Below are 20,000 nucleotides of genomic sequence, written 5' to 3' on the forward strand. Positions count from 1 at the left end.
CTGAGCTATATATATATATATATATATATATATATATATATATATATATATATATATATATATATATATATATATATATATATATATATATATATATATATATATATATATATAGACTAACTAAAAGAAAATTTAAGAACTAAGAAAAAACGTAACTCTCTCTCTCTCTCTCTCCTCCCTTCATTCTTGGAATTCTCCGCATCTTAACAGATTAGTAAGACCTGTTGTAAATGTACTGTACCAGAAAATGAAAATTCATAAGGTATTAAGGTCCATAAAATAATTCTGACAAGCCTTTAACAGCGTCTTTTAGAATAAAGACATTGTTGTTGATTCTCTGGAGGAAGCGGATCCCTCCCATAAATCATGAACATGAGGAGGTAGTATTCATTCATAAATAATAAAACGCTGTTTCTGTAGCAAACACCTGACATGAAATTACGCAGGCTCGTGGAATTGTTTTACATTACTAAAATCAAATAGATATTTTTGAGATTATTTTTAAACCAAACATCTTTATTTTTTTACAAATACGATTGCACGTGTTTGGGAATGCCTACTGTAAAATAGAAAGTCTAACATGAACAACATTAAAGGAAAGTCTTAACCATTATAATTAAAGACTGTGAGGAACTAAGTCGAAGACAGTGTTAAAGACAGTCGAGGAAAAAGGGCCTTTGTTGAAGAAAGCAATCTAATGGTTTTGACTTCTGCGTTGGGACTGAAGTAAACCTATTGCTGGTGTTACTAAACGAGAACAAAATAGAAATTTACCCTTCACCCTTTCGGTGGCAGTGGTTGAGAGAGAGAGAGAGAGAGAGAGAGAGAGAGAGAGAGAGAGAGAGAGAGAGAGAGAGAGAGAGAATCTATAGAAAAGATAAGAGATTGATCAGTGATAACAAATGGCCTTTGATTATCTGCTGTGTAAAAGGAAGACTAAAGATTAAACATCTCGATTTGGTGTCATAGTTTGATATTCGATTAATACCACACTTTAATATATGAATAAACAAAATACTATATTAAACCAAATCTCTAATGTTGTCGATTTAACGTTTTCAGTCAGAAGACAGCAGAACGGCCGAAAAAGGCAGTTGGATGAAGGAGCAGACAGCTAAAAGTTATAATCAGTGTCACTAAAATGAGCTTTTCAGAGCAGTATTTCTTTTGGAAAAAAAAAAAAAATAGAGACTTGGCAGGAAAACTAGTAGAAAAAGACTGGGCTCAAAAATAAAACATAGAATAGTCATGGTGTGGATGAAAAAGAAATAGAAAGACTTCAGTTCTTGGTAAATGCAATAACAGGAGAAGGGTAGATTGCGAAACGTCGTATATAGAGGTTATGAAAAGGCGGGCGAAAGACAGAAAAGTAAGGAAAAATATTAGAAAAATGGAAGGGGGTCAGATTTTTGTCTGTGTCAACTGCTGCAAATATAGACTAGGAATATAAATAAAGAACGTGTTTAAAAAGAGAATTTGTCGCTCAGAGATTTCTCAAACTAGCCTGAAATCATCAGAATGACGACAAAAGCCATAGCAACTTGGAAAGGTTTTTGAAATGCTAGCCTAGGCATACTTGCGCGTTTCCAGTATTGGGAGGGGAGGTTGGGGGGTGGGGGGGTGCGGGCCATAGAGTCAGTGACTGGTCATCCAAGGATAACATCCGTGTACATGCCAGAATTCATCCTAATAACCTGAAAGACAAGAACTGGATTCAAGGTGTTTCAGAAAGAACTGCATGAAGGTTCTGAACTCTATAAGTTCTCGCTTATTTTAAAGAAAACATATGTGTATAAGGGAAACTGAAATTTTGTAGGGGTTCATGCCCTAAGAAAGGTGGGTGCAAAATTAACCATCAATTGAATTAGCAAATCAAAAGATTCAGCTCGCTCACAAATTTCATTGAAAAAAAAAAAATTATTGTAACTTATTGATGCCACACCCCTCAGACCGTACAAACAAGAGTATCTGAGAATAAAAAATGAATCTTTTAACAGACTTTTTTATTAAAATGTACTAAAGAGTAAAAAATTATTTTATGAAACACTAGGATTTCCTTAGAATTAATCAAGTCTACAAAAATAGGCATGATTAATTGTAAGGAAATCCTGGTTTCTCAAAAAACTATTTTTTACATTTTAGTGCATTTTAATAAAAGCATGTTTATTAAATATATTTTTTTTATTTTAAACATTTTAGTTTTGACAGAAATGGTGACCAATTTGTGGTTGTAGTTAACGAAATTGACATCCGTTTACGGGGGACGGCGAGGGAAGGGGGAGGGGGAAGGGGAAAATGGAGAAAGGAATGGAGAGAAGAGGAATGGAGGGGAGGGGGGGAGAGGATGGGGGAAGGTGAATAGGGGAAGGGGGAAGGGATGGAAGAGAGGGGGAGGGGAGGGGGGGAAAGATGGAAGGGGAGGGAAGGAGGGTGGAGGGGGAAGATGGAAGGAGGGGAGGGGAAAGGGAGAAGGAAGGAGGGTGGGAAGGGGAGGAAAATGGGAGGGGGAAGGAAGGGAAATAGGTGATGAGGGGTGGAGTAGGAAGGGGTAGGTGAGGGAAAAGAGATGTGGAAGGTGGAGGGACGGGAAAGGAAGGGGGAGAGTGAGGGGATGGGGAAGGTGGAGGGGCGAGGGGAGGGGAGGTGGGAGGGGAGGGATGAAGGGGATGGAGGGGGGGGATGGAAGAGAGAAGGGGAGGGGAAGGACACAGCTAAATTAACACTTGATCATTTGCACAGAAGGAGCAAGAGAGGGAAGGGAGGGAGGGGGAAGGGTAAGCGGCAGGGGGGTAGAAGTGGGAAGGGGAGAGGAGGAAGAGGGGGGAGGGGAGGGGAGGGGATGGGTAGGTGACAGTGGGAAGGGAGGTGGAAGTGGAATGGGAGGGGATGTGGGAGGAATGGGGATGGGATGGGAGGGGAGGGGAGGGGGGGGGAAAGTGGGAGGGGATGGGAAGTGCAGTGGATGGAAGAGGGAAGGGGAGGGAGGACGCAGCTGCATTAATATTTAAGCGTGTGCTCTTTGAAGGAGGAGGAGGGGATGATAGGGAAGGGGATGGGAAGGGGAGGGGAGGAGAAGGGGAGGGTAGGGGAAGGGGGGAGGGGAGGGAAGGGGAGGGTAGGGGATGGGGAGGGGAGGAGAAGGGGAGGGAGGGGAAGGGGAGGGGGGGAAGGGAGGGGGGAAGGGGAAGGAGATGGAAGGGGGAAAGAGGAAGATGGACGGAAGGTGGTAGTGGAGGGGATAGAAGAGGGAAGGGGAGAGGAGGACACAGCTAAATTAACACTTGCTGCATGCTCTGGAAGAGGAGGGGAGGGGAATGGGAAGGGGAAGGGAGGGGAAGGGGAGGGTAATGGAAGAAGGAAGGGGAGGGAGAGGAAGAGGGAAGAGGGAAGGGAGGGAGGGGGAGGGGAGGGGAGGGGAGGAGGAGGACACAGCTACATTAACACTTGATCTGTGCTCTGGAAAGGGAGGAGAAGTGGGAGGGGGAGGGGGAAGGGGAGGAGGGAAGGGTGTGGAAGAGGGGAAGGGGAGGGGAGGGGAGGGGGTGGAAGAGGGAAGGGAGAGGGGAGGACAGCTACATTAACCCTGATCATGTTCTTTGGAAGGGAAGGGAGGGGGGGAGGTTGGGTGGGAAGGTGATGGAAGAGGGAATGGGGAGGTAAGAAGGAAGGGGAGGGGGAGGACCAGCTCAATTAACACTTGACCATGTGCTGGGGAGTGGGAGGGGAAGGGTGATGGAAGAGGGAAGGCGTAGGGATAATACAGAAGATAGATTCTGCCAAGTCAAAGAAATGTGAAAAATCCGAAGTGTTTCATACAAATCCTGAGATACTGGGTCACTGTAGGGTCACTAGAGGTCACTGCTGACCTACTGATCATGCAAGGTTGTATTGTCACCGGGACTGAACAACCATGCAAAATTTCAAGTCCATCGGACTATGGGAACAGGTCAAAAATTGAGTTACAAGATTTGACCCAAACAACAGACAGACAGACAGACAGATGTAAAATTCAAATTAAATAAAAACATGTAAAAGGGATCGTTGGTAATATATACCTTCAGGGGAATTTATAACGAGAGAGAGAGAGAGAGAGAGAGAGAGAGAGATAAAAGAGCAAGCCTTTCCATAAAGCAACCAACCATGAAAACGGGGGAGAAAGGATAGCTGCATTTTGCTGCTTCACAAATGCCAAGAAATATTTTTCACTGGAAATGAGAACAAAATATTAAACTTTTTTTAAATACTAGAAAATCTTTCTATGTGAAGTAGCGACGCACATAACCGGTACCATCTTGAAGAGATGCATAAATAGCAGGAACAACGGAAAACTATAAATGACTGATGCAACCATTTTCTGAACTGGATAACTTAGGCAGAAGCTGTGATTCGATAACCAGACTTTGAATCTCAACTAAGTGAAGGGGGAACAGTTACTTAGGCAATAACGGTCCATTGGAAACTTGTAAATATAATGTTCGTACATGCCGCTAGGAGCTATTTTTAATATAGGTGGGGCTTTGTAGAATAAAGAGAGGAAGGAACACGATGGAGAGGTCTCATCAATGAAAGATAGAATACTCCATTCCATATTACTCAAATCATTACGTAGATCATTACCTATCCGTTCGGTACTGAACACAGTAATTAGTTTGATCATGCAAATTAGATAATAAGTAAGTGAATCTTAATGCTTCTAAATCGATTGAACCACATATGAAAATCTTCAAACATATTGAGCAAATTCATATGAGAGAGAATATAAGAATTCCCACACAAAAATGTCTTCACTGATCATTTTCATTACAGATATTTCATTCTGGCATTCCTATAGTGGATGAAAAAACTGTATTTTGTTTATTATAAAAATATCCATCAGTTCTATTTCATTACAAAAGCAAGTAAAAAATGCGCCGAAGTTTCTTTGACTCAATCGAGTTTTCTGTACAGCCGCTACAGCGCTAATTAAGGCCAACGAAAATAGATCTATCTTTTGGTGGTCTCGGTATAATGCTGTATGAATCGCGGCCCACGAAACTTTAACCACGGCCCGGTGGTAGCCTATCCTATATCGTTGCCAGAAGCACGATTATGGCTAACTCTAACCTTAAATAAATCAAAACTGCTAAGGTTAGAGGGCTGTAATTTGGTATGTTTAATGACTGGAGGGTGGATGATCAACTTAACGACTTGCATGCAGAAGTTGCTAGCATGCGGTAGCGACAAAACTTGTTTCGAAATGGCAACGCTCTTTCTCTCTGTTCAGCATGCATGTAGAAGATTTTAATTCTTAGAGGAAATTTAATGATAAAAAAAAATCCAGTCACGATTTATGATTGCAAAATACTTACGCTATGTACCTTTGTTTGATTGTATGTACTTATTTAAGGGGATCTACGGTAAAAGGCTCGTTTCTCGTCCTGTATCCAGCTTAGTAAGGCTGTTTGCTGGGCTTGCAATGATGTTGCAGGCTACAAATCTTGAGAAAGAGTCGCCACTTTTATATTCTAAACCAGGGAAGGGGACTTACCACAAGGGATGATGCAATCTGACTCAAATTCCTGTGTTGGTAGAATTAGAATAAATGAAAATGAGCTGAGGGCTTTACTAGAAAGGGGAACTTTAGGAAAACTCTTAGGATAATTAGAATCACATATATTTACAATATCACAAATAAGAAGATGGGAACAATTAGGACAGGTAAATGGGATCCTGTCGGAGTAATAGATTAAAATGAACCGATGATAACTGGAACCCAGGGATTTCACTTCAAGGGCACCGTGAGTCAATTTGCAGTGGGTTTACCACGTAATGAAAGCATAATCGAAGCAGAAGGATCCACAGCAAGAAACTCCGTCTGCAATGGTGAATGCATGCGATTGACTGACAAAATTAGAGCAACTAAGGGTTCAAGGATGCACTGATGGTGCCAACAGATTCTCGGGTCTAACATTGTTGGTTTCATCTATGAACATAAATAATAACAAAGTCAGGTCTGTATGAAAATGAGTTGGAATCAGAGAAAATTGAACAGCACAAGACAAAGGACTATGTGACTAGAAAACTCCAATTCCTGGCACTTTACCTTGTGTTGGAGAGATGGGTCCTCGTAGATGTGGTGACGATGGAGGGGGGGAGAGCGTATTAAAGGGATTGGCACTGGAAAGATACTGGACTGGAAGTCAGCCGCATGGTTTGGGGGATGGCTCTTAGGGAGCGGAGCTCAAAGGGCAGTAGGCGTTAGTTCTGTGTCCGGTGTGTCTCTGACGAGAGGCATCATGCCTAGGTCCTCTTATCCCTTTGCCCAGTTTAATTTCCCATTCTTGCAGGAGTCATCCACTTTCTATCGTGCCACCTTGACCTCATGGTTCGCTTTGTTGGCAGCATGCTAAGATGCTTGGCCCGCATGAGTGATCTCGTGTCACGTGATCGCCCAGCTTTCTCTTTTGTCGTGCAGACCAGCTGTCCCGGATTAGTGCCTCCTGTGGCGCTGACTCAGGAACCTCTTTAAGTAGTGCCTGGGGCGGTCATATGATCGAGGCTTGTCTCAAAGGGTGGCGAAGTGTCCTGGAAAGGAGTTTTAATGCAGCCAAAATAATGGTCTAGGAAGGGAATAAAAAAACTGCCAAAGGGCAGAATAACAAGAGCTTAGTATGAGAAGCAAACTCTCTAGGACTGACTGTTAATGCCGACAGCAATATGAAATGATTTTGCTTTAACGTCTTTTGAAAATGACGTTCTTAAAAGGAGAGTTGGCTTTGGAAGAGGTATCCCTCGTTGCAATATATATACACTTTTTCCCACTTAACCTGCAAGCAGCACTATTTATTCAGATATATCAAAGTACTAAATTCAGTCTCAGAATTGTTATTACTATTCGATATTTCTTAAAGCGATAGAGACCGTTTGTTCCTGCTCAATAGAAAACAAACGTGTAGGATTTTCATCAATGTTATTTCAATGTTTTTATAACGACACACAGAAGACTTTAATATTCTTTCCATTATGTATTGGTGAATGCCCCTGTCATGTTTCATGATGAAAAATAGCCTTCCTTTAGAACACAATGAAGTATTACATGCATATTGCATGATTTGCTTGGCACGGGAAATATACTTTACACTTTTTTTTTAACCTTTTCCAAAGATGATATGTCCGTAATTGACTTGCATTCTGTTAGTTTACTTATCAGTTTAGAATAAATTTACCAGTTGAGATTAGGTTAATCCTAGTTACTTGTCATGAAGAGTTGAATGCCGCCTTACAAGATAGTGCATGGAAATAAACATGGAAATGCAGTATATATATATATATATATATATATATATATATATATATATATATATATATATATATATATATATATATATATATATATATATATATATATATATATATGTGTGTGTGTGTGTGTGTGTGTGTGTTTGTGTGTATAACTGAATCACGAAAATATGGAACGTGAGTCGAAAGGCCTAACAGCAAGCCGTTGTTTCACTTTTCCCTTCGTGGCAATTGCCTTTAAATACATACACACACACACACACACACACACACACACACACACACACACACACATATATATATATATATATATATATATATATATATATATATATATATATATATATATATATGTGTGTGTGTGTGTGTTAACTTTATCACATACACAATTGTTCTGTGCATTAGTAGAATTACTGACAGGTCCTCATTCAAACTGGATGGTATTTAATGGAGTATTTATTCAGAAAACGTTACAAGCTTTCTTGGACAAACATTCCTCATTATCAAGTTTCCGTACAATGACCAGACGAGTAGTTCAGTGTGTGTGCCAGAAGAGTAGAGCCATACAATTTAAATCAAACAATTAGGGATGTGCTCTTGTGGCCTCATACCCTGTTCTCAATAAAATTTGGTATTTCTTTATAAATCTACCAAATCTGTTCCCTCTTGACAGTACAGTCACGCTACTTTCTTCGGCGAAAGCGAAATATCTTGAAGGATCCCGATTTATCCTAGCATTCAGGGTAACTTTTATAACACTTTTTCTACATCTGCATTTAATCTTAAACAACAAAAACCAATGATCATTAACTGTTAAATTTTTCTTCTCGCAAAAATTTAATAACTAGTTCCGCAAATTCCCATCACTATGCCAATATGCACTTTATCATCTGTCAACGTAAGCTAATTCATACACCATCCACGACCTACTTTGTTAATCCTTCCGGTTATGCCTTTGAAACCTCTCTGTCATCAAGTCGTATTTAATACACATTTTAGATAGTTATAAATCTCATTTCATGACCATAAAGCAGCACTCATTGTTAATCACATCAACATTTGGTGTGTTTCCATTTTTCAACTTCGTTAATGAACTCTTTTTCACTTCATTCTATTGCTTTCATTCAACATCATCTTTTTCCTTCAAACACTTTCTGACTCGTAACAATCTCTCCACTGTTCCCAATTGTACGTTCCACTTTTGCTCATGGGTACATGCCTCAGCCATTCTTTACATATTCTAATTAATCTCTGCCCTTTATGTTTCTATGCTAAATATGCTCAACACGCTCCACATAACATTTTTGTCGATTTTGTCTCCATGTTTTTCCCGATTCTCAGGCCTTATAGTCAAAATTTGAACACCTCGCGTGTAACATCACCAACTTCTGGTATTTTCCGTTGCTCTGCGCATCCCCTCAACAGTCTCTCCCACAGGCATTCTCAAACTCATACCTACCCGTCCCACTTGTGTCTTTCATTACTGTAATCTAACACTGTACTATGAAGTTAAAGAGGCCCATTAATACACTACGAACACGTTACAGCCAAATATTTCGAATTCTTCTGCATTCCTGATCACTCCATGTAATCCGACTATTTTACACCACACAGAGCAGAAAGGATCCTATTAATATTTCCCTCGATATCAAACATAAATGAATTACGTGATTTTCCATTGGTCCCAGAAGAGCCTCATCGACAATTTATGGCTAATTTCACCCTACCTTCGGGTCCACCACTCTCCACTACTTGTTCTTTATTGTGGCACATTAACTATGTACCCCGTACCTGTAGTACTTTATAGGGAAGCAATTGTGCAGCTTACTACCGGTAGAGAAGCGTTCCCACTAATGGATTAACCTGGTATGTGATTGCCTACGGCTGCCGAGAGAGAGAGAGAGAGAGAGAGAGAGAGAGAAGGGGGGGCTCATCCGCTCTCTACGTTTCCCTCCTCCCCAAAGAGGTTTACAGCCCTTCACTAGATGCTTCCCTGCCTTGGGATGCGGTGCATTAGAATTCAGTGAAGAAATTTTTCTTCATATTGCACTACGGAGTAGATCTGGTTTTATTTAAATTCATATTTATATAATGCAGTCGAATTCAGTGATTTTTAGTATAGGGAAAATAAACCCGTTGTCACCAAGAAGCGAACGATAATTCATTAGTTCTCATTTGAACTAATGAACAAATGAGATATACCTTACTGATATTGAAAAATAATTGATAATTATATTTTGATGTCTCAAACACCCATATAATTAAACACGTAACGTTTTGCTTAATTATGCAAGTTCATCCTTTGACCCCAACTCTATCCGTCCCCATTATTTTGCCTGTTTACCTATGTAAGATATCTAATGACAAAACCACTAAGTTTATGACATGGAATTTAAAAAAAAAGTGCAATAAACAGCAGTCAAAATGAAGTTATTTCCTTTTCAGCACAGATGTTTAAATAAGAATTTGCAAACACTGATTGCAGGTACGAATTGTGAAAATATATTCCGATATAACAAGAAAATACATTTCAGTGACTCGGTATGAGGAAATTTCGTCGTACGTAAGAAAAATGAGACAAAGCCGAAATATAATGTAGGAAATTCATACTTATAGAGTATTAGTACAAGCTCATCTAAATATGATTACTTGGGAAAAAATTATTCCAAAACTGACGATGGTAATTCCGAAGGCTAGAGTGAACTGAAAATTTCATGGCCTAAAGACTTATAGGATTTCGCAAACACACAATAAGCTCCTGAAAGACAAGGTACTATTCTTTGTCTTCTTCATTTGAACGAAAACTTTGCATCTTTATAATGCTGGTAGATATGAAGAATTTTATTCATTACATTTATAAGAATGATACCAGAGTTATAGACAGGGGCGTTGAAAAATATTAAAATCTAATTAAAGTAAATGTTAAGAGCATATTAAAAGGTAGCTCATGTAATTCTTTCTGGGTTATTGGTTACTGAGTCTGTACCGAGATGTAAGCAAAAGTAAAAAAGAAGAAAAAAAAAAAAGGTTAAGACATGCATAAAGGCATAGCATGCCAAGGCGCCCCGATCTTCCTACTTAATGAGAGCAGGCACTCACCAAGAACTAGGACTTATCTTTAGGAGTCTTAAAGCTTCTTACAGGAATATTTTCCGGAATAAATAAGGAACTTCGAGGAAATTCCGTTCGCAGGATTATGTTTCCCTTATTCTCTCTCTCTTTCTCTCTCTTGAACAGAATGTATTTTCGTTTTATATGTGTCTGTATGTATGTATGTATGTATGTATATATGTATGTATCTATATAGACAGATAGATAAACAGATAAAACAAAGGAATAACAGAAGTCTGTTATATTTTAGCCGTTATCTTCCCTTTTTCAAGAAATCTATCTATCTGTCTATCTATCTAAGTAGATAGATAGATGGATAGACAGATAGATAGATAGGCAGATAAATAGACAAAACAACGGGAGAACAGAAGTCTCTTGTATTTTAGCTGGTATCTTTCCCTTTTCAAGCAATGTTGGCTTTGGCAGAGCAGAAGACCGTAATTATAAAACGAATTTCTGAATCACTACCATTTGGGTGCATTAGGATCCTGCCAAGGCTCGGGGGAAAGGAGCATTTCCTTATCTTCATTTTTCGCCTTAAATAGGATCCTGCAGACGTTCCCAGTCTCATGTAGAATCCATGTCTCAGTGGAAAGGTTCCGGTAGTAAGTCTTCTCAAGTAAGACTAATTAAGGAATCTTATCCCTAGTGGCACGTACTTACGTAAACGATTATTTATACTTTCAAGTTAATGTTATTGTAACAACTTGAATTGTTAGAAATGAAGGATTTAGTTGTGCATCTCTTATCGACTGTTGGCGTTTGATATATATATATATATATATATATATATATATATATATATATATATATATATATATATATATATATATATATATATATATATATATATATATATATATATATATATATATATATATATATATATTCTCTATATATATATATTCTCTCTAATAGGATTTTCCCATGAAACCGTGGAGTCACGGCAAACCTGATAGTATTTAGGCAGATATAAACAAAGGATTGTCTCCCGAAGGCTTTCTCTAATCTTGCTGATACTATCCAAGAAGGGGATTTTTATTTTGGTTTTGTAATTTATATGTCCGAAAGAATATCTGATTCCTCGAGACTATTTAAAGTAATACAATTACTCATGAATTATCTAAAATTCTGAGCCTTAATTCTCATGGGAACAAATTCTCAGAGTAGGTAAAAATATGTTGTCTGCAAGTCCAACCTTAACTTACATATCATGATGATAAAACGAATAAACAAAGCAAGTAGGTTCTCTATATACTGCGAATTTGTAAGCTGTTCTGTTATTACTCATTTTGTTAAAAATTTTATTGTTGTTATGTACCTTTTGGCTTGTCTGTCTGAGTACGAAATAATGTTGGTTCCTTTTTAATCCCTTCCGAGTGACATAGTTGGGTATTTAATGAAAGTCAGTTGCTGGCTAATTATTTTAAAGTCTGTAGCCTAACTCTCTGGAACAGTTCTTTAGGGTGCGGAAAATTAATGTGCGTTCCAGCCAACCTTTCCTGAGATATTCCGGTAGCAGAGAAGTAAATGCAGGATATCAAGAAGGTGTGTTTTCTACTAGCTTTATTTTACCTATAGAAGTGAGAGTAGAATATCATGAAATTGAATTGCTTTTTATATGTTGATCTTATAATCTGCTGTTTAGTACAAACTAATTTAATTTAATAAAGAATATATTGAAATCCACATACCTCATCCAAACAGTGTGTTAATTATATTGTATTTCCACTCCTCTTAAACGGTCGTGAGAGACCCCCCCCCAAAAAAAAAGAAGAAGAAGAAAAAAAATCCTGTACTTCGTTGGAGTCAAGAGGATTAGTGAAACTTCCGCGACAGAAAATCTTGTTTTTTGCTACACAAATCCCCTCAGGTCACCGGTAAATATACCTACGCGAAAACGATGACTACAGATATATGACTGATCAAATTTAATTTTCTTTAGCATCCTAGTGGTTAAATACTGGAAAGTTTTATTTTCCTTTGAGTTTAAGTTATGCCGACAAGACTAGAAAATCAAATTAATTGCATAACCTTTTCTTGTCGTTTGATTAAAGTTTTGACGAACATTTTTGTACAATATTCTTATCATTCTCTCACATTTTTTTTTGTTATCTAAGGAGTTTAAGATGACACATGTGTTTCTACGGCATGTCTTACCTCTCTCTTTTAGTTTTCTGTAAAAGAAAACTGTTGTGCCGGTTCTGTCTGTCCGTCCCCACTTTATTCTGTCCGTACTTTTTCTGTCCGCCTTCAGATCGTAATCATCCACCATCCAATCATCAAACATACCAAATTGCAGCCTCTCGCCTTAAGAGTTTTGATTTTATTTAAGGTCAAATTTAGCTATAATCGTGCTTCTGGTAACGATATACCGTAGGATAGGCCACCACCGGACCGTGGTTAAAGTTTCATGGGCCGCGGCTCATACAGCATTATACCGAGACCACCGAAAGATAGATCTATTTTCGGTGGCCTTTGTTATATGCTGTACAGAAAACTCGATTGCGCCGAAGAAACTTCGGAGCATTATTTACTTGTTTATTTATATTTATTGTTTTTAATTACAAAAAAAACAATCACATGGAACAATTCTTTAAAGCAATTAACAAAACGAGGTAAAATGACTAAAGGTGGAAATTGAAGTAAGACTAAGTAAATATTAAATATATTAAATATATTGAAATATATTGAAAACTTGGTGCATTAGGCGTGGCTGCTTAAAGTAGCAAAACGTGATTAATGCGCTACAATTTAAATTGTTTAAAATGCATATTGAAGCACAGTATTCATTATGAAAATTTTACATCAGAAGTAGGCGGTCTGCACACATCCTTTCGGTCACCGACATGACAAAGATAAATAGTTAAAGAATCTCTCCAGGAGACGAACTTTTAGTTATAAGGAATGAAAGACGTGGCGTCCCTGAGAATTTTGGAGGTGAATCTTGAAAAAGGTCTGTCAATCATTTTGAACAGACTGAAATTTATTGACCAGTTCTTTCCTTCTTCCGCCAAAAAATAGAATTTACCTCCTGTATTTTTTTTTTTTTGCTCTCGTGACTTTTCTATATCTAGATGGCAAATTTATCTCTTTATTTATAGCCAAGCTCCACATTCTTTTCCTCAGGCCTGTGGTGCGCTAGAAAAGGGCAGTAGGCTACCTACAAGTACCGTTGACTTTCACATTGATTGTAAATGAATGGACTGATAAATGTGTTATTTCTAGTTTCTCTTTTTGGCTGCATACTTTTACGGTTCATCGTTTTTTTTTTTTTGTGTGAGGCTTATCGTTCTAGTACCACTAAAACCAGCCAAGTGTTTCAAGTAGGCCATAAAATCCGAGAACCTACGGTTGCTCATTTATATTAGTTTTGGTTGTAAGTACATAACTGTAAAATCAAGAGAGCATTCATAAAGTAAGTGTGTCCATGTGCATGTGTTTGTAGGAGAGAGAGAGAGAGAGAGAGAGAGAGAGAGAGAGAGAGAGAGAGAGAGAGAAATTGTCACCTTCCCTTGCCGCCAAACCCAATCAGTGATGTTATGTAAGCTGGTATATAAAAGAAAGTATTTCGATTACTGTATTTATATTATGCCTTAGGGTAGGTATAGATATTTTTACGTAAGCCGTCAACACTTGGCACTTATTAACTTGGCAGCCTCTCCCCCCAAAAAAAAAACACTGTTCTTATCAACAATTCCGTACTTACACGAAAAGCTAATAAACGTTATCTTTGCTATACGAGTTTCCTCTCGAAATCGCCTTATTTGTAAGATATGGGGAACCTGAAACTTGATTCTAGTAACTGAGCCTGTCATGATGCCTAGCAATGTCTACAGTGCTTGACTTTTTCTATCTATGGCGAATATGTACCGTAACAAGCTAAGACGGACGGACGTTGAAAAACGAAAAGTTTTTCAATTTCTTCTCAAATAGTTTTGTCATCTTATCGAAGACAGCATTTTCAGAGCAGCGGAATATTTTCGAAGTTTCACCAGCCGAACCCAAACTCTTATCCTAACTCTCGCAGGATAAGAGGAGAATGCCACGAAAGTGGGTCAACCTGGGATCGTCCTTCTGAAGAGTTTAAGAAAAATTGGAAGAAGCCCTTACCTCATCCTGCAATGCCCATTTATGTTCAAGTGATGTGTCACATTGTTAAAAAGTGCAAATTTTAGTCACACTTACATCATTTAGTGTTTGATATATCAAATGACTTAGAAGGAGGCATACTTACCTCCAAATAAAAAGGATGTTCTACATATGTTCTTTTTCAGTCATAAACACAAGACGAAAAGAATAAACATCCGTGTCTGGAAGAACAAAGACAAGATGAAGAATCTACATTTTAATTACCTCCATGCTCACAAGATTAACTAAAGTTATCAGTGAAATGTTCATACAAAAAAACACTGGGCAGTAAAGGGGGCAAGTTCAACCTAAAAGCTGCCGAAATGAAAAGACTTATGTTTCCTGGAGATCAGCGTAGGAAAAAATTATGATAAATGGTCATGAGGTGCAGCTTCTAATTTGAAGATTTTTTTTATTCTAGGAATAAATCTTTCAACTTTAAAATGTAAAAAAGCCACAAAACAGAAAGAGTACTACAAATAACACATTTATTGCCTATCCTCTCTCTCTCTCTCTCTCTCTCTCTCTCTCTCTCTCTTTCTCTCTCTCTCTGGTTCATGTGGGCCGTGGATCGATCCCGAGATACCGCTACTATCCATCACAGCTGTTTTTGGTACCAGTGTCAGGTTGGAATTAAAAGCACTGAATTATCCAACAACCTGAACTATGAAGACTGCCCAGAGAACGTAAGGCGCAAACCTTCTGGCGCTGCCTCATCAAAATCGGAAGGAAGCTTATAGTGAATTTTCTATCTATATATCTATCCATTCATATGTATATATATATATATATATATATATATATATATATATATATATATATATATATATATATATATATATATATATATATATATATATATATATATATATATATATATATATATATATATACACATATATATTGTTATATATGGATAAAATATATATGTTCTCATTCTTGATATATGCTGAATAATGCAATTTGTTCTCCTGTAAAATTTTCTCATTCTTGATGATGCTGAACCATTCCATTTTCTCATTGATTCAACCGTTCCATTTCTTCTTCTCTCTCTCTCTCTCTCTCTCTCTCTCTGTGTTCATCATTCACCCCTCGCATCGTTACCCAAGTGGCGCATGCCTTGCCAGGAGCACCGACCAGAGTTCTCTTGGGCGATTGACGATTTATTTCCATCATTCGGACCTTCAAGATTCGTGGAAGCGGATTTTCTTTGCAGCTCAGATTTTCCTCTCGGTGAAACATTTCATTCGGGATTCATACGTGTGTATTTGAATACCTTCGCTCAAGTTTTTCGGTTTTATCGTGCAATTCGATTGATATGAAATTATCAGAATTGCAATACAGCTGCAATTTTGCACTAAATGACAAACTTTTGATAAAGTTGTTATTTTCACACTTCTGCGATAAAACCGCCGATGAGTAGCGTCTTGGTTACTATTATTATTATCATTGTGGTTTTTGTTGTTGTTACTGTGGTTATTACGTTTTCTAATAAATAGACAAGCATATTACAAGAAAGCTTAGTTGGCCTTTGTGCCTATATAGTGGGGCAGATAAGAGAAATTTTTTAGAAGAATCGTGCAAATGATGATACAAACATCAAATTTGGCACAATTGTTCTCAAGGATACTAATCAAATCTGCCAGATTGCCCAATTGAAAATCAAAATGGCGGCCATTTTTCAAGATGGCCGCCAAAATAACTCACCAAGTTAATGTTTTGTTTAGAAATGTTTGTAGTTGTCCGAATTGCATGATCTAAGTGTGGATTCCTATGTTTTTAAGCCTGCTGACGTACATTTTCTAGTTTATAACATGGTTAAGGCACTGTATTAAAGGAGTGATTGTCGGGCACTACCAAGGCACATTGGTGACATCACTGCTGTGAAACTCAGCATGGTGTTTAGTGTCAGCTAAGTAGGAAATCTATGTTCACATCATACTGCAACAACTTACTAGTATCCCAAATGCTGCCTAATCAACCCCATATCAGTTAGGCAGCCGCACCCGAATGGACAGGACATGCCAGCGTGGGAGAGCCGAACCAAGGATAACAGGGTTTTAGTCATCTGGATGGTGTACAGATCGCACGGGACTTATGACACTGGATGAATGATCGGACTAGGTGTATGGCACAGTGCAAGAAGCTAGTTATATCCCATACAGGAAAGCACCTGTTGTATATATTACAGGACATAAGAGGCCTATTATACTATTACATCTACAGGGTGGTAAAAGGATAAACCCTCGACCCTGAACATCATCGTAATCATGGATGCAAACTCTACTGGATGATCATGGAAAACAGACAGGACCAAGTGTTGTCTATGTCAGGAGGTTAAGAAAGAAGATCTAAAATCTCCCCAGGCCAATCCTTCCAGAAGAGGGGATGATGGATATATGAACCTGGCAAAGAATATTCCTGTTTCACTCACTCAATGTGCTACCAATCAAGCTAGACCCTGCAAGACTTGATGAAGGTTCTGGGATAGAGGAAACGTTGAGAAAGAATAAGGCACGATATCATGAGAGTTGCAGGCTTCTGTTCAACAACACAAAGTTACACCGAGCTGAAAAAGAGCAAGTCATGTATGTACTAGTGATGAGGGCAGTAGAAGTAAAATCCCACCAAAGCTCCAAGAAACTAAAACAAAAGAATGCTTCTTCTGCGAAACTGAAGGAGGGGAGCTTAGAGAAGCAATGACAATGCAAGTGAATAGGAGCATAAATGAATGTGCCAAAACACTCAGTGATACAAAACTTCTCGCCAAACTAAGTGCAGGAGATGTCGCAGCCCAAGAAGTGAAATATCACCCTGGCTGTTTGGTGGTATTGTATAACCGAGAAGGGGCATACCTAAAGGTGTGGGAGCAAGAAAAAGCACAGGAACACTGGAAGGATGCATATCCAATTGTTTTCTGTGAACTAGTCACCTACATCTGCGAGATGAAAAATGCCAGTGAGAGGCCACCGATTTTCGAGCTTGCTGATTTGACCATGCTTTGCAAGCAGAGGCTGGAACAGCTTGGTGTTGACTCGCCTGATGTTCATCCTACTTGACTCAAGGATCAGCTGCTTTTGCACATTCCACAGCTGCAAGCTAATCGCCAAGGACGAGAAGTTCTGTTGGCTGTTGAAACTGATGTAGGTTCAACCCTACCAGAAGCATCCCGTTATGGTCAAGCGATCTATCTAGCAAAAGCTGCTGGGATAATAAGACAAGACATGCTCCATCAGAAGTCGAATTTCAGCAGGTATTTTCATGACAAAGGCTTAGAACAGGCTGAGCCACCATCACTGCTTCAGTTTGTATGCATGATCGAACATGGTGCAGACATCAAGTCCCAACTCCATCATGGAGCGTCGAAATCAGACTTTGTTATACCACAACTTCTACAGTACAACTGCTTCGCCAAATACAAGGAAGGAACGGATATCCACAGACATTCCAAGGACCGGGAGCCACATTTTGCAGTCTACATGGGCCTGTATGTATTTGCCAAGACGAGGAAGAGACAAATAATTGAAATGCTCCATGAGAATGGGCTCAGCATATCATATGACCGAGTCCTAGAAATCTCAGCACAGTTAGGAGAAGCAATTGTTGCTCAGCATGTGGAAGATGGAGTAATCTGTCCCCCAGTCTTGAGAAAGAATTTGTTCACAACTGGAGTAGTTGACAACATAGATCATAATCCGGCTGTGACAACAACTGAAACATCTTTACACAGTACAAGTGTGTCCATTTTCCAGCAACCAAACACAGGAAATCCTGATGATGAATGTGAGCCACTCAAACTAGATATAGAGTAAAAAATGAAGGTTAAAAAAGTTCCAAAGCTTCCAGAAGCATACACCAGTATTCGACTAGCATACATCACCAAAAACCCCAATCCTCCTCCAGTTGCAAGCCAATCCTTACCAGCACCAGAGTCAATCAGGTCACACTTGAAAGAAGATTATTCTTGGTTGGAGTAAGTCTTCCTCACTGAGAATGTGGCTGATGCAGTCAGCATCATATGGTCAGCATATCATGCAACACAGAAAAGGAGCCGTCCATTTAAGTGAGCATATCGGCAATGATGCCTATGTGGCGAGACCAGCCACACTCTGTTGCAACTATCAAGCATGCTATGGAGAAGGTCCGTGATACAGTGGCATTTTTGAACCCACAGCAGACACCTGTAATTGTTGCTGACCAACCGTTGCATGCTCTGGCGAAACAAATATAGTGGAAGTGGCAAGAATATGGAGAAGACAAGTTCGTTGTCATGTTCAGAGGCCTTCATATAGAAATGGCTTCACTGAGATCGATAGGAACATTACTATGAGACAGTGGGTGGACCAGTGCCATTGTGGAAGCAGGGGTGGCCTCATCTGCTACATCAGGGTCTTACCTGTCTGCATCCAGTGTCACAAATACAAGACAAGCACACCAGATTACAGCATGCAGCTTGTACAAACTGATGAAGAAGGCATATCATGATTTCTGCTCTGAAGAGTCTAGCACATCAGAAATAACCTTTGAGGATTGTTGTGAAAAACTGAAGAAAGAGAGTCCTCAGTTCCAATTCTGGAGTCTGGTGCTTTCTGGACATGAAACTCACGATATTCACCCTCATCCGCTCATTCAGAGAAGGAGACTTCAACTTGTGCCGTGAAGCACTCTCAGAACTGGTGCCTCACTTCTTTGCAAATAACAATGTTAACTATGCCCAGTGGATCACTATTCGCCTCTGAGATATGATGCCACTTGAACAACAACATCCAGACGTGGCCAAGGAGTTTCACAATGGTAACTTCGTCATCCACAAGTTGAGAAGAGAATTCTCTGGCATGGCAATTGATCAAGCGCACGAGCACAATAATGCAGTGATCAAAGGTGATGGAGGAGCAATTGGGTTGACAGAAGACCCGTCAGCACTTCGTATGTGGATGGTCACTGGACCTGAAGTTAGTCGTCTAATAGCTGGATACTAGGCCATATCTGGTATGAAGGAGGCCACATACAGCAGCAGGCACCACGAGCAGGCACCAAGTGCCCAGAAATCTTTCTTTGAAAAGGTGAAATCACTCTCTGCAGTGATGCAGGAGATGGGTAACCCATTCCAAGAAGAATCAGCAGACCTGATGGTGTTAGATAAAAGAACATTGCAGACCCAAATCTAGCTGAAATGGTAGCTACACATCATCGGCGAAGCAAGAGCAGTTCCTATCATTTTTGAAAGGGCTAGAGGATGAAGCTGCAAGTCTCTTCTATCATCCAATCAAGAAGAACCCTGTTTCATTGTTCAAACAAGAACAGGCTGAGGGAATTTCTAAGGAGAAAATCCTAAAAGATGACTGTTGATTATTCTCGCGACTGTTCATCTCAAGCCAGAACAGACAGTGTGACTTGCAAGAATTCTTCAAGCACGAGAATCAGTCATATCCTGCATCTCTCAGTGACAGCGGCAAGCTTCATACGTGTCAGAAGTCACA

The 20,000-nt window shown here is 39.1% G+C and overlaps 1 protein-coding gene across 1 annotated transcript in view; it reads left to right on the top strand.

Moving 5' to 3' along the window:
- The window catches only part of LOC136851867 (putative neural-cadherin 2), a 236,162-nt gene that overhangs the window by 139,657 nt on the left and 76,505 nt on the right, over nt 1-20,000 (top strand). The gene's annotated exons all lie outside the window — the stretch shown is intronic.

The sequence above is a fragment of the Macrobrachium rosenbergii genome, chromosome 24 (genome assembly GCF_040412425.1).
Source record: "Macrobrachium rosenbergii isolate ZJJX-2024 chromosome 24, ASM4041242v1, whole genome shotgun sequence".
NCBI classification, from domain to species: Eukaryota; Metazoa; Arthropoda; class Malacostraca; order Decapoda; family Palaemonidae; genus Macrobrachium; species Macrobrachium rosenbergii.